Source organism: Nanorana parkeri, unplaced genomic scaffold, assembly GCF_000935625.1.
Source record: "Nanorana parkeri isolate BGI_ZX_2015 unplaced genomic scaffold, ASM93562v1 scaffold21, whole genome shotgun sequence".
In the NCBI taxonomy this organism is placed as follows: domain Eukaryota; kingdom Metazoa; phylum Chordata; class Amphibia; order Anura; family Dicroglossidae; genus Nanorana; species Nanorana parkeri.
Window position 1 is genome coordinate 2,044,707 of NW_017306289.1, and position 17,948 is coordinate 2,062,654.

Below are 17,948 nucleotides of genomic sequence, written 5' to 3' on the forward strand. Positions count from 1 at the left end.
AAAATCTTTACATGCTGAACTATTTTATACAGAACCTTATTAAACATTGGAGCTGTAGTTTTTACACAGATTTAATTAGAATATTTAATAAAGGGTTAGTCGTCCCAAAACTGAGATTTTAGCTACTGTATAAGAGTCTGGTTGGGTAAATCTACTGGCCTTCCAACACTCTCCCTGCTTCTTGGAGTCTCATTCCTTCTAATGCAGCAAGAACATTTTCCATCTGTAGATTCTATTACTCCAGTAATCATTTAGTGAAGTGGAGCCTGGCGGGCCGAGTCTATATTGAGAACTCCCTGATGCAATGTCTGACTTTCGGTTGTGGCTACTTTTGTGTACCTGTGTGGATCCTTTGTGTGGCGTTTTCCAAACTATCAAATTAATGTAAAAAATCCAGCAGGAGCCCACTTGATGACCTCAGTCTGAGCACCAATAGAGTCACTGAGAGATATAAGAAATGGTGAGGTGGTTTATTTCCAAAGCATTATCTAAAAACACGGAAATTTGTTTTGGGAATTGGGACTGAAATCTCCAATGTGAAAAGTGAGGCCTTTGTCATAATGAAAGCCCAACTCCAGACACCCAAAAAAACATTGCAGTGCCTACTGCTCCCCCCCCCGCACTGCAAGGTTTAGTGAGTAGCACTTCTGCCTTGCAGTACTGGGGGCCCCCAGTTTGAATTCTGATCAGGACACTATCTGCAAGCAGTTTGCATGTTCTTCCTGTGCTTACGTGGGTTTCCTCCCACATTCTAAAGACATGCTTGAAGGTAATTGGCTCCTGTCTGTAAATAGGGCCTTGTATGCATGTGAGATGGGCACATTAGACTGTAAGCCCCTTGAGGCAGGGACTGATGTGAATGTCCAGTTTGTAAAGTTCTCCATAAATTGTTGGCGCTATATAAATACCTGTAATAAAATAATAAATAAATGGCTTGTTAAGTCTAGGGATGCAGGAGGAATACTTACATTACTCCTTGCTCTGGAAGGCTCCCTCCATCTCTGGGACTGCTCCTACAAAGCCTCCTTTGTAAGGTGCTCCTGATGCACATTTGCCTTCTCCATGCACCATGCAGGGTTGATACCTCTGCATTGTAAAGGATGATACGGAGGGACTGACCACAGCCCAGACCTCCATGGTGAGGAGGAGAGTGCCCGAACAGGGGGTAAGTAATATCCCCTCTTTTTGTACTGCCCAGACCTAATAAGCATTTAACCCTTGCAGTGGGGGGAGCACTGCAAGGATTTGTTTTGTCTTGTGCACAGAGTCAGGCTTCAAACTCCATAGTAGAGATCTCAGCACTAGTGTCCACTAGAAATAAGTATTTTTTTGCTATGCTACTTTGTGCAGATCTACACAGAGTTGTGAGTACAGATGCTTACCTGTGCTGCTCATAAAATAAACCAATTCCCTAAGAAATCACTTATACTGCTGTGACATTTTATGATGTGACAGTTGTTCCCTGCTTTACATCAGCCATGCCAACTGTGTCACAGCTGTTTATATGTCATACCATGCTGTGCTGTTACCATGATCTACTCTGCTATTCTTTCACAGAGGAATATCTATTTCCTTATTTATAAGTCATGAATAACTATTGCCAAGTAAACTTGGATTGCATCCACAGAGATTACCATGACCTTGACACGTCAGCTATTATACTAGACTAATCAAAGATGTGTTAATGTAATGCAACATGCTAAAACAAAGTGACGGTGTTGGTTCTGCATTCACATGGTATGCAAAGAGAAGCACATTAGTCTGTATCTCCTTTATTGTGTATTTATTTATTTTGAAATTCCCCAATATCTACCACCCTGCCAGTCACGTTTGCCAAGCGGTGTTTAGTCAGATAAGAACTGGCTTTACAATATGAGACTCTACCTGCTGGATCTATCTAAATGGGTTAATAGCATTTGACTCTATTACACACTTCATAGTGAATTATATGGTACCGGGCAATTGATTCTTTTCATTCTGCGTTTTTCTCTCCAGAGCTTACTTTAGAAATATTAATTATCTGCTGCCTGCAAAAGCCAGTTATAATCAATCTCCTTTTCCTCAGGGATCCTATATAACAGGAGTATTTAATTAAAATTCAAAGTAGCCCAGTGAATAAAATGTTCTTTGAGCAGAGGTCCGAAACGCAGTCCGGACAGGAAACTCGCTCAGTCCATGTTCAGAGCGCAGTCCGCCATTTAGGTTGCATTCACACCAGCAGCTGCACTGCAACACAGGTGCATTGCATTGTTTACTTTTTTTGTTACAACTTTAATTAAATCTCACAAGTGACATTATATCCAGTTCTTTTGGCACAGTGTGGTGTGATGTGGTTGTTACGCATTGTGGCCTGTTGCACTGAAAGACAGTACTGCATGCAGTACTTTATTAAAGTGCACACCACCATAATGGCTGTGTGAACAGAGCCCATTCATAACAAGACAAATTGCCTTGTCTAGCATTGGGGTTGCGCTGGAAAAAGCAACCAGCACAGCCCCAATGCAACTAGTGTGAATGCAGCCTTAGTAACCCCTGTTATAGAGCTTGTTCTGTTTCACTCTGCTTCTCTGATGCTCAATTGATTGTTTTGACAGTTCAAATTTTCTTTGCGAAAAGGTTTGAATCTCATGTCCCCTTAATGCCCCCTTACATTAGTTTTTCCCCATCAGAGTTCCCCCTTGCATCAGTTTTCTCCATCAGAGTGCCCCCCTACATCAGTTGTCCCCATCAGACAGCCTCTTTACATTAGGTGTCCCCTTCAGAGTTCCTTCTTACATTAGGTGTCCCCATCAGAGTGCCTCCTTATATTATGTGTCCCCATCAGCGTGCCCCCTTACACCAGTTGTCCCCATCAGAGTGCACCTTACATTGTGTCCCCATCAGAGTCCCCCTTACACTGGTGTCCCCATCACAGAGCCTCCTCATATTAGGTGTCCCCATCATAGTTCACCCCTTACATTAGTTGTCCCCATCAGAGTGCCCCCTTACATTAGGTGTCCCCATCAGAGTGTCCCCTTACATTAATTACTAAAGTAAGGAGGCACGTTGATGGGGGCAACTAATGTAAGGGGTCACTCTGTTGGGAGCAACTAAAATAAGGGGACACTACGATGGGGCAACCAATAATTAGTTGTCCCCATCAGAGTGCCCCCTTACATTGGCTGGCCCCATCAGAGTGCCCTCTTACATTAGGTGTCCCCATCGGAGTGCCCCCTTACATTGGCTGTCCCTATCAGAGTGCCCCCTTACTTTTGTAAGTAATCTCAGGGGGCACTCTGATGGGGGCAACTAATGTAAGCGGGCACTCTGATGTGGGCATCTAATGTAAGGGGGCACTCTGATGAGGACACCTAATAATTAGTTGTCCCCATCAGAGTGTCCCCTAAAATTGGCTGTCCCCTTTAGCGTGGCCCTTTATATTACTGTCCTCATATAGTTAATAGTACCTTAGTTAGTTCAGAGGTGGAGCCAGGGGGCAGTGTAAGCTGCAGAAGAGGATGGAAGACAATAGTTCTTCTGTCCTCCTGTAATGTTGGGTCAGGGAACACAATTAATATCAATGGTTGCTAGGAAAGCGACAGGCCTAGCAACCAATGACTGCAGAGGAGGGGGGCCTGTGCTGGGTTATGGCTGGCAGTGGATGCTCAGACACAGGTCTTTGATCATGGTCTGGACAGAAGCGCTGCTCAGTCCATGTCCAAATCGCAGTGTGCCATTTAGGAACCCCCCTATGTAGTATATGACTATCTATTCATTCCTAACAAACTTACAAGGCAAAAACCCTGAAAGACCCTATTCTGATAAAAATGGCTACTTGTTTGCCTTGGTACAAGCAATACCTGAAATAAGTGTGAGGCAATTAAATGTAGTCAGACTAGCAAAAACTGTGGCCTGCACAAGGTCCAACCCTCTGACGCATTTCACCCAATCATGGGCTTGGTGGTCATACAGATTTTCTTCTGTTTGTATAGTTACATTAAATCAGAAATGTAATTATTGTGGGGTAAAAAATTCCAGTCCACCAAAAATAATTCAGTTCCTTTTTTATATGTAGACCTAGATGGACTTGAAGGTAATGGGATGTAAATGGATGCAGGTCCGCTTACATCCACCTCCCCCCATACACTAACATTGTGCTTCCCATCAAGTTTCACCTGGAAATTCACAGGCGGACCTGCTCACAATGCTGTGTGAAAGGGGCTTCAGAGGGGTCTAAGGATGCTTAGAGGTACCATCGGGATGGGCATAGGCTCTAGTCAAGGTAGAAGTAGGTGGTCTTCATGATTGTGAGTTTGGTAATTGTGCAGCAAGTAATCCCAGAATGTGGTTCCTGGGTTGGCCTCGCTGGTGGTAACTGGCAGGTAGCCTGACAAGGTACTAGTCATTGAGAAGGTTCATGATCAGGATCCGGTCAAAGGTGCCACGGAGTAAGACAGAAGTGTAGTCAGGAAGTGTATCTAGAGACAATTACTGGGGATAACCAAATCAAATGGTAGAACCAGAACAAAGTGAAAATTAATTAATTTCACCCAATTAGCTCAATCCATAACATAACTGCACCCAAGAGTTAACAAATTCTAGGCAAAAACCGAAACACAAGCCATTTGGGCAATCAGAATGCATGGCAATGCACTGGCATATCCCTGCAGGTGGACACCATGTCTAACTTTATAAGAGGAACACTAATTTAAGTGTGCAGGGAAAGTTGGAGACCTGAGACCTAATGAGACCCAGAGGACACTAGAGCAGAGGGGGCAAAGGTATGTCAATAGGCTGTACCAGGGAGGATCAGTCTGCAGCCAACTGATGACCTAGCTTTATGAATGCATAGCATATAAATTACTGACACAGGACACTGATGAAAAAATAGCTAAAATCACAAACTACTACCATTTAACACCATAAACATTTTCTACTATACTATGCTAAATGGGCACATAGCCGTAATCCATATACATGGTTTACATCTTACAGTTTACAAATCAAAGCGCAAAAATCTTTTGTGTTTCTTTTGCAGAAAAGGTTGTCATTTTTCTAAAACTATCATGAAGTTATATTATAATATATGATCTTTTTATATAGAGACCAAGCTTAGCTGAATTATTTTTCAGTTAGCCAGTTGGAAAATAGAGTGGGCTCTGTAAAAGCCTTACAGAAAATGATAATGTCCAAGACAAGAGGTATGGCACACTGGCCAACAATTGTCCTCTGTGGTCAATATAAACGTTGATTTCCTGAGTAAAGATTGTTATCAGCACAATAGAATTCTGTGCTATGTTCCTGCCCTGACACACAGGCTCATAGATAAACATGGAGAATGCTGCCAAGCAACCTAAGCAATGGAAAGGTAACTGATATGCCCTGCCAGCCTGACATTAGAGGAGAAAGGAAGAAAGACAGAAAAAGAACAAATGCTATGAAACAAAGGCTTGCCCTCAGTTCTCAGAATAATATTTCCCCATAGCAAAAATAAATAACCATCTATTACAAAGAAGACAAAGCGCGTTATAACATTTCAGTTTAAGCAATTGAAAACAAGAATGTATTTTTTTTTTCATTAACCTGTGTATCCATGGGTGATTTCAAGCACCTGTGTTGTGTGCCATTTTCAGCAAGTGTCGCATGGTATGAACCTAGTGCTTGACTACATCACATGTAGACTATCTGCTATGAAAGGCTTGAAGGGACAATGTGAAAACAAATATATAGAATACCCTGCTATTGGGAGAGGAGAAAGGAGGTTTCAAATGATTCAAAACAAGACTTTTGCTGAGTTCAGTGCACGGTGAGTGTATGTGAAAAATCCATTAGCTCCATTAGCTAATCTGCATTAGCTCTTAGCACTGATTATGTCCAATAAGTAGGAAACAGTTGAATACAAATTATTTTAGGGAGCATCTGTTTGAAAAAACGGCTCAAGTGCTTCCTTTACTCCTCTTCGGATCTCCCGCTGCCTTTGCCCGAGAGAGCAGCGGAGATCCAGAGGTGAAGCTGAGCTAGGGTTGCCACCTGTCCAGGATTCACCTGGACAGTCCGGGTTTTGAATGCTGTGTTCGGGTTTCCTGGCAGCAGAAACCCGGACACAAGATGTCAGGCAGACAGGGGCAACCAAAATTAAGATAGGGGCTACTGGTCCCCCTACTGAAAATAGTCTCAGCTGTTATATATACATATGAATGGGTGGCGCTATTTACATATGAACAAGCCGCGACTCATTCTCCCCCAAAAAATGTCCGCCCGTCGCTAGAGTGTTCGGGTTTCGCATGAAGAAAAGGTGGCAACCCTAAGCTGAGCCCCCCGTGTGCGTGACCGAGCGGCAGAGGATCGGTACATACTAGTGATATGTACCAATCCTCTGTGCAGGACAAACACTGGAGCGATCAGCGGATCACTCCAGTGTTTGTAAATAAGTGGGGACACATAGCATTGTTGAGTGCGTTTGTCGTTGGTTTTGCTTTACCGATTTGGTGCAGCGACACAGCGCTCGTGCGGCTGCCGGCTGAATGTGTAAGATGCTGCAGACGGAAAGGGGCGAGACACCTCTCCCCGTGTGCAACGTCGGCCACACAAGCACCGCGGGAGGACAGGACGCCGGCGCCTCTAGAACGCACTGGAATGCAAGCCGGCCGACTCCCTGCGTTCAGGGGCGAGAGGGGGCATGGGGTTGTATTGAAGTCAATGGGACCGCAGCCATGCCCCCCGCCCACAGTGCGATCGTCTGCCTGCATTCCGGTCCAGTGCGATCTGCAAAAATGCAGCATTTTTGCGGATCGCACTGGACCGGAACACAGGCACTAATGTGCCTGGGTTCCGGGTGCAGGTGATCGCACTGTGCATTGACTTCAATGCACAGTCACACCCCCTCCCGACCCTGAATGCAGGTGTTTTTTCGTTGGTAGATCTCATTGAGCTCGTCATTTGAAAAGTAGATCTCCATATGAAAAATTGTGTGCACCCTTGATCTAATGAATTGAAAGGGTCTACTATTTGAAAGGGTCATGCTGTCTATAATGCGTCATGGCAAAACCAGAGCCTGTGTGATGGGCTAAGAAAGCTCAAGAAGTAATTTGTACTGTATTCTAATTAGTGGTAGACTCAACACTGTAAAGTGATGTGTATTATGTCAACACTATATAAATACGGGGAACAAATAAACACCAGGACCAGTAATCCAAAAGAATGTACATACTACACTGCGCTGACCCTTTTGCAACCCAAATGGAAGTCTACAACTTGTGCTCTGGAAAATGGTGTATGATAAATTCCTGACATTCCTAAGAATCTGGGAGGGGAGTTCTCAAGAAAAGTAGAGGTATTGCAATATTGAGCTTGGAGCGGTGGCTACTTTGCAACACACACAAGGACCATAGGGAACAAAAGTAGCCACCCTCGAGAAGGAAGGACAGTGTCAGCACCAATTCAGAGGTGATTGGAGGATCTACAGCTAAATGATACACACATAAGGTACATTTTTGTTAATATTTAAGGTACTTGAATACATTTTTAAGGTTTAACTCCTGAGTTTAGTGACGCATCACAAAGTGAAATAAGCTACAGTAACCAATCAGAAATCAATTACACAGATTCAGTTACAGCAAACTAAAATATGATAGGTGCTATGGAATACATCACATTGTTATCACACTTTGTATTCCCTTGCAGAATATAGAATGTCATATATGTTTTCACCCTTTTACATACGTGATTAATAGAGGCGTGGAGTCTTTGCCATTATGGCATTGCTAGGTAACAAGAATACTGTGACGTGAACTCTCTACAGGCTGGTGTTGTTCAGGAACAGCTTGTTGGCTACTGAGATACACAGAAGACAAGACACTCTACAAATACATCTATGCTTTAGTTCAGTGGTGGCCAACCTTGGCACTCCAGCTGTGCCAAAACTACAAATCCCAAGATGCATCTGCCTCTGGGAGTTATGTCTGTGGCTGTCAGAGCCTTGCAATGCCTCATGGGACTTGTAGTTCCAAAACAGCTGGAGTGCCAAGGTTCGCCATCACTGGTTTAGTTGGTCAGTGGCCAGTGGTGCCTCCTTGCCAGTTCGTAAAACATAGTTAACAAACAGGTTTTTTAGTTGAAAGTTGAGATGCTATTTACAACTGTTCGGTAATCTAGTATCAAGATGTAATCTTACAGACAATTTTAAGATGGACCATGGGATGTGAGTAGGTAGCATAATTAGTACTCTTGTGCATGGTCCTGATTCCCTAATCTGTTAGCTGCAAGCCTTGACGTGATCCACAACTGGGGCCTAGGTCCAGCATTAGCACATTTCCAAACCTGTCTACCTATGCAAGTGTAAGGGGTATTGTGTAAGATCTGGAGACTCTGATGTTATAATGCTATGCTAGTGTTATAACAGAAATCTGAAGCATTACTTTCAGAAGTCTCACAATGTATTAGACATTTTTTTTCATCCAAGTGTAAAATGATATAGGAAAAGTAGAAATTGTCAGTGCTGTAAAAGCAGTGAAATAAATACTCATTGGACACATGTATGCAAAAAAAAAAACCATGTTGGAACTCTTTATTTATTTATAGGTATATGGGTATATGAAGAGTTGCCACCTGTTTGGGATTCACCCGGACAGTCCGGGTTTTGAATGCTGTGTGCAGGTTTCTCATGACAGCTGAAACCAGGACACAAGATGTCAGGCAGACAGGGGCAACCAAAATTGAGATAGGGACTTCTGGCCTCCCACTGAAAATAGGCTCGGGTGTGATATGTACATATGAATGGGTGGCGATATTTTCAAGTGAATAAGCCGTGACTCATTCATATGTAAATATCACAGTTAATTAATATGCAAATTTCGCGCCTCTCCCCCCCATTGTAGAAGGTGGCACAGTCTAGCATTCTGGCAGTGTCTCAGAGCGGGAAAGGTATTTCAGCAGTTCTTTGTGTATCTCCTGTACCTGTCAGTGTGTGTGCCTATCAGCATCTGTGATTAACAGACATATTTTATAGCTCTCTCATGACTTTTTGCAGCCATCCAACAGTTACATTTACTTTGAATGAGACTCGTGGCTCCTTTATATTTACTTACACAGTTTTGCAGCTAAAAGCTCTGGAAAGGGCCCTTTTTAGATATAAAATAACATATAAAAAGTTGGGATTTGTTTTATATTTACTTTTAAGAGGCATTGCAGGAAAAAAGTGAAACAAATCTACTGGAATCCAGCAAATATTACATCTATGCTAATTTAAAAATCTCACAATTGTTTAAAGGCAATTGCTGGTTAGTGTATATACCTGTGTTACATTGTTGGTCATTGTATATACCTGTGTTACATTGCTGGTCAGCGCATATACCTGTGTTACATTGCTGGTCAGTGTATATACCTGTGTTACATTGCTGGTCAGTGTATATACCTGTGTCACATTGCTGGTCAGTGTATATACCTGTGTTACATTGCTGGTCATTGTATATACCTGTGTTACATTGCTGGTCAGTGTATATACCTGTGTTACATTGCTGGTCAGTGTATATACCTGTGTTACATTGCTGGTCAGTGTATATACCTGTGTTACATTGCTGGTCATTGTATATACCTGTGTTACATTGCTGGTCATTGTATATACCTGTGTTACATTGCTGGTCAGTATATATACCTGTGTTACATTGCTGGTCAGTGTATATACCTGTGTTACATTGCTGGTCAGTGTATATACCTGTGTTACATTGCTGGTCAGTGTATATACCTGTGTTACATTGCTGGTCAGTGTATATACCTGTGTTACATTGCTGGTCAGTGTATATACCTGTGTTACATTGCTGGTAGGGATGCACCGATACCAAGTACCGTACTCATACAAGTACATGTACAGATACTTTTCGAGCTCCAAGACTAGACTAAAGAAAAATTCAAAAGTTAGGAGGCAGCTGCCATTTGTAAGGATAATACGGAGCTCCTGGGATTTGTACATCTCTGTTGTAATGTACGATTTTGTTTTTATAAATATAAATAAAGGGATGCACCGATACCTGTTTTACAAGTACGAGTACTCACAGATACAAGTACTGATACATTTTTGTTTATTGCCATGTGGCAGTTTTTCTAAAACAATACAGACTAATGATTTCAGGACAGTGGTGGAGCACCAGAACCAGGTCCCCGCTGCAACCCGCTGTGGCCCTGATGGTTCTCATGAAAATGCCAAGTATCGGCACTGGTATCTAAAAAGTATCGGTGCAGCCCTAATTGCTGGTCAGCGCATATACCTGTGTTACATTGCTGGTCAGTGTACATACCTTTGTTACATTGCTGGTCAGTGTTTACACCCCTGTTACTTTGCTGGTCAGTGAGAATACCTCCATTACATTGGCGTTCAGTGTAAGGACTGCTAACTAATACTATCCTCGCTCTCTCTCCTGGTTGTCGCTCTTTTCTCACTCCTGGCTGTCTCTCCTCTCTCTCCCCTTGCTTTCTCTCCTCACTCGCTCTCCTGGCTGTCTCTCCTCGCTCAGTCTCATGGCTGTCTCTCCTTGCACTCTCTATTGGCTGTCTCTCCTCACTTTCTATTGGCTGTCTCTCCTCACTCTCTCTCGGCTGTCTCTCCTCTCTCTTTCCTGGCTGTCTCTCCTCTCTCTCTCCTGGCTCTCTCTTGTATATTCTCAAAATAAAATTGCAGCAAGGCGCTACAGTGTTCAGGTTTGGCTTGAAGAAATTGTGGCAACCCTAGGTATATGGTATAAGGCATATGTTGGCTATTTGTAACAATGGATCTGCTTGTGTACAGATGGTAAGCCCTGCTGAACAGGAGTCTATTAACCTGAATAATAGTTTTTTTAAATACAGGTTAGTAAGAATCACCACTGTTAAATATGCAAGACATTCACATTATGGAAATGAATGCCTACCGTAATTGTGAAGCCATGCAGTGACCCTTTAGCCACTTTTATCATTATTCCCTGTAACAGAACTGTAGCTTTAACAGTTCTGTCTAGGATCATGTAACATGTAAGTAACCCTTTCACTTGGCTAACAAAAGGAAATTGGAATGTACAGTAGCATCTGGGATGTCAGCCAAAGTATGGACATTCAAAGATTTAAAATGAGCTGGGCCTCAATTCATCACTAATCCTGGCCCAGTTTTCCCAAACCTCAGCACAAGAGGCTTAGTAAGGCACAATCTCAGCTGACTGGAGATTCAAATTAACCTGGTTTCAAAAGGGCTGTGAGGATTGCATACAGCAGTCATTAATGTTTCAGCCTAGTTTTCCATTAACTCCAGTAATAGAGAAAATAAGAATGAATTACCGTAGTTTAAAGTAGATGTAAACTCACAACCTTAATTACATTTTTGTTTACTAAAGGCCAGGGTGTCAAAAGCAATTGCCATATAAAAAATATACAGATTTTGTTTTCTTTTTATGCTTTATTGCATCTTACTGCTGCTGATCTCCTGCAGGCTCTATGCAGCTACCTTTTGTCAATATGCACTCCAGCGTTGGCTGCAAGACATTTCTTTGGGATGGTGGCCTAATGATGGCAACAGTGGACCATGCCTGCCTACTGTGTATTGAAACGGCCACTTGTAGTTGCGCTGAAAGTGAAGTCTGATGAACCCCAAAACTAGGGGAGTAGTACTTACACTGTACATGGTACTGACATAGTAGTGCCACACCAATGTCTCCCAGAATTTGAATGTTGTTGACAACAACAACAACAACAGTCATATTTAAATCTTATGTCTGTGCTAGACCTTTAAAAAAAGGGGACACAAAAAACGTTCTACTATAATATACTTAAAGGAGAACTATGAGGTGAGTGCTTTTCACTCGCCTCATAGTTCTAGCCGACCTGTGACAATGAGACTGTCACAGGTCGGCTCAGTAGATCGGGAAGTGAGCCAACACATACCAGCGTTCGCTCACCTCTCGATCCTGTCATGGCTCTCTGCCGTGACAGGGGAGGGGCTTGATTCCCCCTCCCCCACTCCAATCCTCCAGCGCTGACTGGTGGATCGGACGGGGGAGGGGGCGGGTACAGCTGGCTCTGCCTCTAGATAGGCAGAGCCAGCTGTCAGTCACGCAGCTGGGCGGATCCCGGCATAATTGTCGGGATCCGCTTCAGCTGTGGCCCGAGTTTTGCCTTGCCTAGGGCAGCCCCAAACCAGAATACACCACTGCTTAAGGGTCTGGTAAGAGTTTTGGGGGAACCCCATGCTTTTCTTTTCTTTTTGTTTAAATGGGGTCCCTCCTAACATTCCTACCAGACCTAAAGGGTTTGGTATTGTTTGGGAGGAGGAACCGCATGCCTTTTCTTTATTTTTCTTTATAAATGTAATTTTTTTCTTTATAAATGACAGTTTTGCTGCAGCAGGTTCTATACATCGTACAGATTTGCCATTTTACAGGCAGTTTAAGGTGACCCCCCCAGGAACGATATTGAAAGGAATTTTTCATTTTTTTACTTAAGGTCCCATTCACACTGAGCGACATGGACGGCTGAACGGCTTTGAGCTACATTGCGCGATATTGAGCGACAGTGCACATTTTATTGCGCTACATAGTGCGTTTTTGGGGCGGGACTTTGTCGCTGCTACATTGGGCTGTAACCAATCAACAGCGATCTTGATGTGACATCATTCTTTCCTTGTATTTTGCAGTGCAAAAGTGGCCCTTCTGTCGCACAATATCGCACGACCAAGTCGCACAATATCACCGCTAATGTGCGATTTCGCGCAACACCATTGAGTCTATTGGGGCCGAATCGCGCGACATCCACTGAAAAAAAGGGTCATGTACAAGCGGCAAGCTTCAGTGACGAGTTACAGGCGACATTGAGCTATGAGATATGAACAGCTACATTAGAATGCATTGGACAAGCTACATAGAGCGATATCGTGTGGAAATATGCGTTTTTACTGAGGAAATCGCACGCTAAACCGCTCAGTGTGAATGGGGCATTAGGCATTGTTAAAATCACTACTTCCTTAAAAACTGTATTCTTTCAAAGTGTTTTTTTGCATTGATACATGTCCCCCAGGGCAGTACCCGAATCCCCATACCCTTTTTTTATGGCCAATAACTTGCATATAAGGCTTCAAAATGTGGACATTTGATTTTCAGAGTTCTGGCCACATAGACTTGCATTGAGTTCGAAGTTCGAACTAGATCGTTCTCCATGTTCTAAAGTTTGAATTCGAACCAAACTCAGGTGTGTTCGGCCCATCACTAGTCACCTGTTGCCAACATAATGTTGCTCCATTTTCCATATTAGATCTAGCTGGTATTTAATCTTATTGCAGGAAATTCATTTTTTTCTTTGTATAAATATGATAACTTATGGCAAGTCCCCTGTGTATTAGCTTTTCCATTTGCATTTAACACGTGTAATTTGATCTCCAGTGAATACTCAGTACTAGTCACATCGAGGCAAATAAAGTAACACACAATGTGCGTCCTTGGTAATGTTCCCCTTGGAGAACATATTATTAGAAAACCGTGTTGCATGCTGATGTTGCTGTTTTTCTTAAAGATCTCTATACTATTGATATTCCCTTGCCAAGAAAAAAACAGTTCCCTAACAATTAGCATGACATGTAGGGACTATTGTTTCTGCTTTCTGTAATAATTTTGCTTGTTCTGTGTCTTTTATCAAAGTGTTCACTAATGTCTAAATTCAACTAAATCTTTTTCTACAGATATACCATGACCTGGATGAATGAGGACCTTCACAGACATAAATTCAACTAAATTCTTTCAGAAACAGATGTCTTTCCAAAGAACAATGCTATATTTGCAATAGTATATCCAAGTCACCAACTTAAAGGAGAACTATGGGGTCAGTGTTTTTCCCCATAGTTCTCCTTAGGGTAACGGGAGGACACAAACTAGCGTCCTCCCGTTACCCTAAGCTCAGTATACCGCGAGCTACAGCTCGCGCTATACTGAGACGCCGCAGCCGGAGCGGATCCCGACGTAGATGACGGGATCCGCCCAGATGCGTGAGTGACAGCTGGCTCTGCCTATCTAAAGGCAGAGCCAGCTGTACCCATCCCTTCCCCTGTCCGTTCCGCCAGTCAGCGCTGGCAGATCGGAGCGGGGAATCCAGCCCCTCCCCCTGTCACAGCAGAGAGCCGTGACAGGATCGAGAGGTGAGCGAACCTGGTATGTGTTAGCTCACCTCCCGATCTACTGAGCCGACCTGTGATAGTCTCATTGTCACAGGTCGGCTAGAACTATGAGGTGAGTGGAAATCACTCATCTCATAGTTCTCCTTTAAAGAAATATTATAATGTAATACGTACAGTGTGTAGAGCTGCAATAAATCATTTTTTTAATGTATTCTTTATATATTTCAAGAATAAAATATATAGATTTTTGAATAACAAGGACATATAGAAAAGCATTGAAAAGGCTTGGAGAAATTAACCGAGAACGTAGATTGAGGGTTATCGACTGTAAGAAGAACAGACCTTCTCTGAGACAGTTTCCCAATGGCAATGCAATTATGAAATAAAACATTTGTTAACCGCAGGACCATATAATGTGTAGAACTCTCACGTGCAAGTTAACAAAAGGAGGTAAACATATGAGCACACAAAGACTTTCTCGTTACCCCTTAAACAAAAAAAAGGAGAAAAGGAGCCAGAAAGGTACTACAAACTCCAGAAACACTAAAGGTGTAAGAAACAATGCCAAGAGAAAGATAAAGCAGCAGACAAAAACAACAAGAAAAAAAAGAAATAGAAAATAATTCCACCCACCACCCTCCTAATAAATTATACTAATTTGGGGCATTTAACGAGGGGACCCACATCAAAATGGCAGCATATTCCGGGGTAAGTGCAAATTCCTTCCAGTAGAAGCAGATCCGATTTAGAAATTTGCTTTTAAAATCTAACCCTGCTGACAGTCCATCAAAGACTTCCATCATTTTATATATAGCAGACCAGTGATTCTGCACCTTCCCTGGAGCCCTAATAAGCAGAACCACAGAGTTTTTGTGGGTCCTCCATTATTGGAGGTCCCGCCTTAAAGTCCATACAAGACCCCTATCTAGGTGGTATGGTTTTTTTGACGGAGGCATAGTACTTTTTTTTGTGTGTGTTGGGCTTCCCCTTAAAATTCTTACCGGACCCTTATCTGGGCATGCACCCTGAGTGGGCAAGAAAAGGTGAGGCAAGATAGATATTAAAGAGTAGCTCCAGCCAACATTTTTTTTGTTTTACATGCAGTGAGAACAGCAACATCTGCCAGGTATTATAGCTTACTGTATTCCCATTGTGGAGATCTACCCTGACTTCCTCTTGGGAGACATGTCACAAAATAAGAAGAACTTACCCCAAAGTAAGCAGACATCCACACAGCTGTCACTAAAACAAGTGTTCATCTAAACTCCTGTTATTGTGACAGCTATACCATTTTAGATTTCCCATCACATTCTGTTTTAGTGATACCTTTCAAAGAGACAGGAAGTGGGGCAATTTTTTCCAAAAGGAAATAAAGGTTTTTGGCTGGTGTTGCACTTCAAGCAAACCGTTGAGATCCAAGCTAAGGATTCCCTATTCGTAGACATCACTAATTTCGTAAGTCTGCCTGAATAGATATATAATATAATAAAGAAAGCATTTTTCTTTATTAAAAAGCAGTCATTAAACTCCAGTCAGGTGACAATGCCTTGGCCTGAAAATAAGCATGAAACCCTTGCAGTGCAGGGGTAGCCCTACTGCAAGAGGAGTTTTTTTGTCTCCAGAATTAGGCTTTAACACATATAGCGGTGACCTGTGTTGTACCGCACTGGATCAACACGGGTCACTGGATGGACCGAATAGAAAATAATTGGTATCCATGTGTCCCATTCACACCACAATGCTTTGGGCAGTTCACTGCGATAAAATGTTAACATTCTGCATTTTTTCACAGCATACTGCATGCTACCACAGGTGGAGGCATGGCAGCACAGTGCACCGGGCTGCTGTGTGGGGACCTGAATGGAGTGTTCACTCCACATAAAGTTTAAAAATGAAAAAACATGTAAACAGTGATACACTGCACAATGCTGGAGCTGCCACAACCCGCTAGCCCGTTTGGGTGAACAGGCTAGTATGGCTTTTCAGGGGAATGCCTGCAGATTGAGGTGGTTCCACCATAAACAGACCCTGTTTGGCGAGTGCTTTGATATCAAACTCATTAATGAACTAATATTTAAATCATTAGTGCCCAAATACTTAACTGTGCACCTTATCTGTCATAATCTTAGTCCATTTTAGGAAGTATAAAACAATTAATCTTGCATGGTACCAGAGTTCAGGAATATACTGGAATTTCCAAAGCTGAATTATGTGGACATGGAGATAACATAATCCACAGTGACATCACCCTAGTCTAAATGCTTCAACAGCTGAATAATTATGCTATTCACTATTGTTCCATGCTGCAGTCAAGCTGAGTACACCTAGAGCTGGAAAAACGCAAGGTAAAATTCACATTGCTCTAACAATTCTATGCATTTAACCGGAAGAAATTATTTTTGTGTATTGAATGCATTATTTCTTTCTCAAATTAAAGGAAGATGAAAGTCAAACAGATCTTCTTGATGTCTCATGTTTTAGATACAGTTTCAGACATACGTTTGTGTATATTGTTGGAAAGGTTGTGGAAGAGCCCAGCATAGTGCTAGCACATTCTCTCTAATGTGGCAGAAAAATATACAAAAAACAGAGGTCAACCAAGGCAGCTGAAGACAGCAGAGCCAGTTCTACTCCAAGCTAAAGTCTGTGGGATTTGTGAAGCAGAAAGGAATGTCTGGTCTATTGTTTTACTCTTATACTGGAGCTATGCATGGACCCAAAGATCCAGCCAGCATCAATACACATTCTTTATGCAGCTTCTTTCACCCAATCACAATTTTCCACAAATTCTGTACTACTATTTATTTCCTGCACTCATATAGTGCTGGCAGAGCTTTCAAGAGTTCACAGAGCTGTTCATATCAGTAAAGTAGGATATAGGCTGGTAGATTTTTGAATTAATGTTTATATGAAAAATGTAATCGAATCGTTCAATAATGCCATCAGAGACTTGACGAATCTTGTTAGAAATTTTGTTTGATTTGCATTTTGATCTAGCATTCAATTATGGAATGAATAGAGTTTCCCCGAACGAAAACCACATTCACTGTTAGAATTACATTCAATCGAGAAAAAGTTTCCAGTATGCTCCTTTTAATTTTTGTGTCACTGCAGTCCAAATTGATCACCGATTTGACCCCATCAACTAGCAGAAAGTTAAACCAAAGTTCCAAAATTGTTTTTTTTCATTCAAAATTCATTCAATGTATACCCTACTTACTTGTGCCACAGCTTACAGTCATTACCACATTCATAAAAATAAACACATATATCTGTTGTAGTACCAATTTGATTAGAAGCCAGGTAACACTTTGTTTTTGCGTTGTGAGGGGAAACCCTAAGGAAACCCTAATTGCATGCAGATAGTATCCCTGCTGAAAACTGCACCCACAACCCCGGACATGAATGATGAGTGAAAGCCATTTAAAATTGATGTAAACCGTAACAATGAACTACTCTTATTTGCTTCCTTTTGGTCTGGTAAACACCATTGAAAGTTTTTGTTACATCTGTTCACTTAGTGCAAACAAATACCTGTAATTATGTCAGAAATTCAGAGCTGTCCTGTGTCCTATGCACACTTCATGTATAATTGCAGTATCTCTCCTACTTGTTATCTTAGGTCTACAGAATGATTAGTCTCTATGCTGTAGGGAATAGGATAGGCTGAGGGTCCGGGAAGGTAAGCAAAAAAAAAAATTGGGCTGGGCTGATACCACTCAGTCCACAAAAAGTCTGTGTGTTGTCAGCCTACAACAGGACTTAGGAAACAAGTTTATTTTTGGCATATTATCAGGTATTTTTCTGTACTTTAAGGGTCTTTAAAGGATAAAGAGTGTATATATAT

At 42.2% G+C, this 17,948-nt stretch overlaps 1 protein-coding gene across 1 annotated transcript in view; it reads right to left on the bottom strand.

The window, feature by feature from the left end:
- Window positions 1–17,948, bottom strand: part of KIAA1211L (KIAA1211 like) — a 57,016-nt gene that overhangs the window by 24,315 nt on the left and 14,753 nt on the right. The window lies entirely within an intron of this gene.